This window comes from Schistocerca americana, chromosome 4 (genome assembly GCF_021461395.2).
Source record: "Schistocerca americana isolate TAMUIC-IGC-003095 chromosome 4, iqSchAmer2.1, whole genome shotgun sequence".
Lineage (NCBI taxonomy): Eukaryota > Metazoa > Arthropoda > Insecta > Orthoptera > Acrididae > Schistocerca > Schistocerca americana.
This window is the reverse complement of record NC_060122.1, coordinates 761,933,789-761,941,444: the sequence shown is the minus strand read 5'-3', so window position 1 is coordinate 761,941,444 and position 7,656 is coordinate 761,933,789.

Here is a 7,656-nt window from a genome sequence, read left to right as displayed (position 1 = left end):
AAGGGACAGCCAGGACCATGCTAAGAATGGAAACCTCTCTGCTTTCAGAAAGCGTATCTACCTGTTCCGACGTTGGTCCTACTGTTCTCTAGCAGACAGGCTTGTCTGCTACCCTCAAACATGCAACTAGAAATACATTTGCTCATTCATCCTCTCACACAGAAGGGAAGGGGGATGACAGTACCTTACCATATACAGTATATAAAAGAAAGCTGATGTAGGTTCCATATGAGACTGTGTGACATGAATTACATATAAACTGTGTTTTAAAGTGTAGTAGTGTGACAGATCGTTCTCGTTTATGTGTAAAAGTAACACGTTCCACTACTCAGTCTCCTCCCAGATAGTCAGAAACGCCAGAGTAAATTTAGAAGAGGAATTTATGCCGTAAATGACAACAGATTTAAGAAATTAAACATGAAGGGAATCCAACAGACCTTTCATAACCCCAACGCTCCGGGAAAAGACTGTGCAGGGAATTTTCTGGCCATGTTAGGACATTCCAAAGCAGGCTTCTCACACCCTACTTAAACCAAAAGTGTAAAGAAAAAGCAAAAGGTCACCAGCTACTTGCTAAAACACAATAATTTCAACAAATCTTTAAAATCTATCAATTTCAAACAGAAACAGAACACAATCTGTGACACCTATTTTAAAAGATAGTGTAGACCTAAATCGGTCAGCAAGTAAAAACAATGATTCCTGTGTCATTAACATGAAAACAATTTCTGGTTGTTACCCTTATGGAGTTCACCAGTATTTGCTCATTGCAAGAGCGAACTGATCACAGGAAAATTTATGACTGTTTATTAACAAGAAAAATTTATGAAAATAGCAAAGGTGCCACAGCAATTAGAAAAGAACATGAAAATAACATCAGTATTATAAAGCAGAACATTACAATGCACAATCCGCAAAAGCAAAAAAAAAAGATAAGAGAAAAAAACATGTATGTTTTACAAAGTCGTTATCGCAAAAAAAAATTCTATATCTTATAAAACTAATAATTTGTAGAATTAAAATTACTATGTGGCACTAATTTAATCACTCTACTATATTTCAATTAGTTAGCAAACAATGAGCACTGTGTCATTATACTGAAACTACAATAATTATGTGATTGTTTCCCTTAAGGGGTTCCTCACAATAAATATGCCCTATGCAAAGGCTAATCGATCACAGTCCAATGAGAATGAATAGCTGTCTGACTGATAAACGAAGCAATGCCACTTGAATGAATTTACGAAACAAAATATCACAAATCTAATACATCACACAAGAACAAACATTGATCAATAAAACAGTACAATAGTCAACATCTAAAAAAACCAATAAATAAAACACCTGCAAAATACAAGAGTCAAAGTCTAAAAAAAAACAATAAACAGAACACCTGCAAAATACAAGAGTCAGTCTAATAAACACCAATAAATCGAACCCCTGCAAAACACACGAGTCAAAGTTTCTGTGACAGAAACACACGTATATGAACTGGACTAAGAACCGTATAATCACTGTTCACAGACACACTCAGTACTTCCACTGTTCTGAGGCACAATATAAGGGGCGGGGGAGGGGGGGGCGGGTTCGTCGCCGCAGCTGTCAGTAGGGATTTTTGTCCATCTGTTGCGTGCAATCCCACCGTCTCTGCCCTCTCATGAAGTTTCTTTTGGTGGCCTGTGTCACATACATCTCGATTTGGTTCCATGTTTGTGTTGTCAAATTCGTGCGGTATCCTCGTTTGACACGCCACGTTGATATTCCTGGGCAAGGATGACACTTAACGGCTCTTCTTTGTGCCACCCTTAGCTACCAGCGAACATCGAACTATTATTTACTGTCACTTGACAGTGGGCATCCGCCAGGAAATGTTGATACGCATCGTTGAAGTCTGCCAGTTTCTCTGAACAGTATGTGTCAAAAGGCTCCACGCCCCTTGTGTTGTCACATTCTTGAGTTTTCCTCAATTGGCTCGCCGGTTTGCTATTCCTGGGCAAGGATGACACTTAATGGCTCTTCTTTGTGCCACCCTTAGCGAACAGAGAACATCGAACCATGATTTACTGTCGCCTGACAGTAGGCATCCGTCAGGAAATGTCGATAGGCGTCGTTGACGTCTACAAGTTTCTCTGGACAGTACCTGTCAACAGGCTCCACGCCCCTTTATCCCTTGTCTTCTGTCGTTTCACCGCGGCCGTCTCGTCACGTTCGCGTGCGTGTGGTGCGTTGCCAGCAGATGGATTTCCTTGCGGTGGACCGCTCGGACATCTCAGGTCATCGCCTCCAGGAAGGGTCGCAATGGTGCGGCCGCCCATTAGCTCCAGGTGCAAGGGAAAGTGTTTGTCGCGTGCCCTTCTTTTGTTGTCGACCGCGCTCCCGAAGTGGCCCGGTTGACAGTGTGTCCTGCTGGTAAACCCGCCAGTTTACAACTAGCCCTCCTCCTCGCTGTTCACGCTGTCTCGTAAGAGTTTAGCCGGTTCGCTTTGACGTTCTCAACTGCATTCACAGAAATTGTTCATCATAGTTATGTGATTACAAAGTGTCATACATAATACCGCTTAGTATTGTCTTTCACAATTTTTTAAGAACAAAAGTGAGACTTATTCTTTTTTTTAAATAAAAAAATTACATGAATCGACAATATAAAAAATAAAAGTTAAATGACTTGACAGTATAAAAATTAAATTTAAATGAACTGACAATATAATATCTAAATTCACATCACTAATGTGGTTCACTTACGTTTTAATAAATCAAATGCTACTTATTAATTCACTAAAATGAATAGGATTATGCCTTGTGCAAGTATAGGTCAGGACAGCATAGGGTTCACATGTTATTTACACACACCCACATGCATACCTGTTGCCTATTCTACAAACTAACTACCCATAAACATGCATTACTCAAAATTTTACTTCAATTCACTACTAGTTAAGCCAACAAGCTACTTCAATGCTATTTCAACACCGTTTATATACCACTACAACATTGTTCTAATTCGTCCTCTTCTTGACGCTCGCGGCATACGTCTTGTCACATGATAAACATGGAGAAACGTTCCTTAAACATACAAAGTAGAAAGAACAATGGTTATTTCCAAATAAAAACATTTATACCAGTTCACACACCTGATAAGAGACTTGCAATTATACATTTATCATACTTCTATATTCACACATAAAACAGTAAGAAAATTTCATCTAAAATTACGTTATCTACATCTACATCTACATTGATACTCCGCAAGCCACCCAACGGTGTGTGGCGGAGGGCACTTTACGTGCCACTGTCATTACCTCCCTTTCCTGTTCCAGTCGCGTATGGTTCGCGGGAAGAACGACTGTCTGAAAGCCTCCGTGCGCGCTCTAATCTCTCTAATTTTACATTCGTGATCTCCTCGGGAAGTATAAGTAGGGGGAAGCAATATATTCGATACCTCATCCAGAAACGCACCCTCTCGAAACCTGGCGAGCAAGCTACACCGCGATGCAGAGCGCCTCTCTTGCAGAGTCTGCCACTTGAGTTTATTAAACATCTCCGTAACGCTATCACGGTTACCAAATAACCCAGTGACGAAACGCGCCGCTCTTCTTTGGATCTTCTCTATCTCCTCTGTCAACCCGACCTGGTACGGATCCCACACTGATGAGCAATACTCAAGTATAGGTCGAACGAGTGTTTTGTAAGCCACCTCCTTTGTTGATGGACTACATTTTCTAAGCACTCTCCCAATGAATCTCAACCTGGTACCCGCCTTACCAACAATTAGTTTTATATGAAACACAAGAGTTAATCACGCAGATGACTCTGAGAAGGTTAATTTTTTTTTTTTTTACATTTTCTTACCCATTTTTGCTCCAATTTCGTTCCTTCTTTAAGTTACCTTTCGCTTCCAAATCAGTTATTTCGCCTGTGGTGGTTATTCTGGATTGATTTCTCATGAATGGCAAAATTGTGGTCTCCTCTATTCCGTAAAACAGTTTCATCTTAACATATTGAACTTACAACAGACACAAAAGATCCGAATCCTCCTGTAGTTTAAATGACAAATGTTTTGCTTCATCCTTATTACCTTAAACCAAGCTTTCCTTCGGTCCCATAATCAAAATTATTTAAGCTTCCTCTACCTTCAAGAGGGAAATTTCCTCAGTACAAATCATATAAGCTGCAGTGCATCCCGCACCAGCGAAAACAGTAAGCTGTAATGCTCACAGCATCAGCAAAACACATAAACGTCGCTTTTCTAGGACAAGTATTAACGCAGAATAATTTTTCAGGCTTTGGCTCAACATCAGTCGAGAGTACAAAAAGAATCCATGTTTCTGTTCCATTCTCCATTTGCTGAAAAAAATGCTCGTATTTGACTACCACAATAATAAATCAGGCCACGTAAATTACACAAACCACAACTCTTCTTTCACCTTGAAGGGAATCAATCTACTTACGAAATCCACAGACAGCACTTTACGTACTCAGCTATAAAGAACAAAAAAGACATATATCATAAATATTAACATATTAGCGTATATTGGGAAGCCATTTGTTAAACAATCGTATTATCGCATCCTGTTTTCAAGATTCCAAACTTACTCATTCCTTTCTCAGAGTTCTCCTATCTTAAAATATTTATACAACACGCATACTATAGTAAGAGATCCTCATTTATACTGACAGATATAGAATAGTAATAGATAGGTAGTAGCACTGAAAGCAGAAAATCAGAAACAAGGCTACTAACAGCTGGGGACCTGGGTTTGCCAGACCCATAATACCCACAGATCGGATATTCCCCTGAGTTTTGCATTAATTCAACACAGATCTTGCTTCTCTCAGGAGCGACTCTTTTCAATTTACACAAAAAAAACATAAACAACATTTCACTCGTTCACAAAGAAACCTTTTATCTTCACATTTGAACCAACCTAAATTCTAATTGCACAAGGAAAAAAAAACATCACTTCAATGAATCACATAGAAACATCTTTATCATTATTTTTACCAACATATTATTCAAAATGCATACGTCACAAATGTAAACTAATTAATTGTTTCTCTTCACCGTCCTCTCTACTCCTCACTGCCCTTTCTACTCAATTGCCATGTCGCTCATTTGTTCCGATTGGGCGCCTTCTGCGCTGATCGTTTGTCATTGCCGGTTTTGTTCATTTCCATTTGCTGGATTATGTCTAGGGTTAGCTGGCCGAATTTCAACATCATGAGGTGCTCCGCCTATAGTCCTATTCCCACCGTGTTCACCGTAGTATCGATTCTGGTTGCCGTAACTGTTGCGATCACGATTCTGTCCACGTCTTCGATCATTTCCGTTGTTCCACCTGTGTTCGCGACTGTTACCCCAGTTTCTATACGGCCGGTCCCGATTATTGTTCCGTTCGCGTCGCGACGACCAGTCACGCCGTTGATTAGTACTACGGCCACGACTGCGATCGCGCTGCTGTGCCCCGTAATAACTTTGTGCCTGATTAGGCGGGCATTCTCCTGTATTGTATTCCAACTCTTGGAGAAGTGTCTTAAACGTTTCCACGTCCTCTTTGCATCGTCCCGCAAGAATGACGTGGCGCCAGTGCATCGGCAATTTGGTGATGGATATCCTAATTAGTTCCGCAGGTCCGTATGGGTCGTATAAAAATTGATTTGCCTGCAGCATGTGGTCGAATAGGCGTACTGGGCTGCCGAAACCAGACTGGTTCAAATTTGGCAGTATAATTATGCCATGTTTGACCCTATCTTGTGCCGCTTCCGACCAATAGGACAGAAAGGCTTGTCGAAACTCCCGAGTGGAGTTGCAGTGACGCGCTGCCAACCTCATGCGAATTGCCGGTTCGCTTTCCAAATAGCCACACATATATTCTATCTTATGTGAACTTGCCCATTCGGGGGGAAGACAAAACTCAAATTGCTCAAGCCATGCTCGTGGATGTATTCCTTTTTGCGAATTTCGAAATATCTCAATCTTTCTCATCATAAGGAAATGTTTGAAATCAAATCCCCGGATTTCCTCCTGGCGAGGCCCTTGAATGTTTCTATTTTTCTCATGTCTGCCCCTCAAAATACATTCTTCCCTGTCGTCAAAATCTCCCTCGTGGCCGGAGTCCCTCTCTGCACTGTCCGTACGGCTATTTTTAGTGCTATTGGCGAGTTCGGAATCACACCCAATGCGGCTTTCCAGATGCGTCACTCGTTCTTGTAATTCGCCTGTTACAGCTTTGTGCCGCCTGTTCACTTCGAACTGTCCCTTCTGGAATCTAAGAAGCGAACGCACTTCTTCGGTCTCTGCGGCCGCTACCTGTGTAGTATTGTTATCGCTCTCCGTCACCTTCATCATGCCTACAATGTCCGCTAATGCCGCAATCTTATCACGTATTTGTCTATTGTCCTCCGCCCCAGTCTGCTTCAATTGTTCTACTTGTTGTTCGAGGGCGTGAATCGCTTGACTGTTGTCCGCTACTGTGTTGCTAACGGACGCTGGACAATGCGTTTCCGCCTCCTGGACCCTCGAGAGTACCTGCTGGCGTTCTCTTTGGCATTCTTCTCTCAGCGCTTGGAAATTCCTAAGTAGCTGTTCTTCGCTCTCTTTCGATTCCGCATCGCGACTCCGCTTGCCCTGTTCTAAGGCTTGCAGACGATCATCGATTTGTTCAAATGTACGGCCTAATTCTTTCATAATATCACTTTTTATTTCACTTGCCAGATTGTTTATTCTTTGTGAGATATCATCGGACACTCTCTGCATCGACTTGTAAACTTTATTTGTCTGCTGGATTAGTTTTTCGTCTATTTGTTTGCCTAGCTCTCGGATCGATTTTTCTGATTTCTGCGTCATTTGTTCGCCTAGCTTGCGGATCGATTTTTCGGATGATTCTTTTTGTTCTCGGAAAAATTTTTCTGATTTCTGCGTCATTTGTTCGCCTAGCTCGCGGATCGATTTTTCAGATTTCTGCGCCATTTGTTCGGCTAGCTCTTGGATCGATTTTTCAGATTTCTCTGCGTTTTCTTTATTTTGTTGCAATAAGGCTTTCATGAGTTCTGTCAAATCAATTTGGTTAGTTGGAGGCAAATTAAATTCTGGCTCTGATGTGAGCCTGTTTGTGCTGTTTTTTACATTTCCTCTGAAGTATTCCCCAATGCATTTTTGGAACCGTCTGACGCGTTAATATTCGAAATCAAATTACCCCCTTGGTCCATGTTGCTTAAGTTGTTGGACCGCCTACTTTTAGCTTGGTTACGAGTCTGCATTAGTTCAATTTATGCCCGGTACACAACACACTAATCAGAATAAATGTATCCCGCAAAAAATTACGACAGTCACACGAAAGGTATCCAACTTAGTACGCACTTTTTCACACGCACATCAAATTTATATCTTTGATCGAAGTCAGTGCAATTTACAACCGAGAAAAAAAAAAAACACACACACACACACATATAAAACACAGAAATATAGAAAACAAAACAACAAGACAAAGAACACAACGCCGTGAATCATTTGAAAGTCTGCTCAGAAACAACGCAGAAGTTGTTTGAGTGCTGCAGGGGAAAAAAAATTAAGATTGTAACACATTCGCAATCTAACGTTTCAGAGATTCCAGAGTCCAGCAGAATCACAGAACAGGGTCGCCATGTGTAACGTTGTTG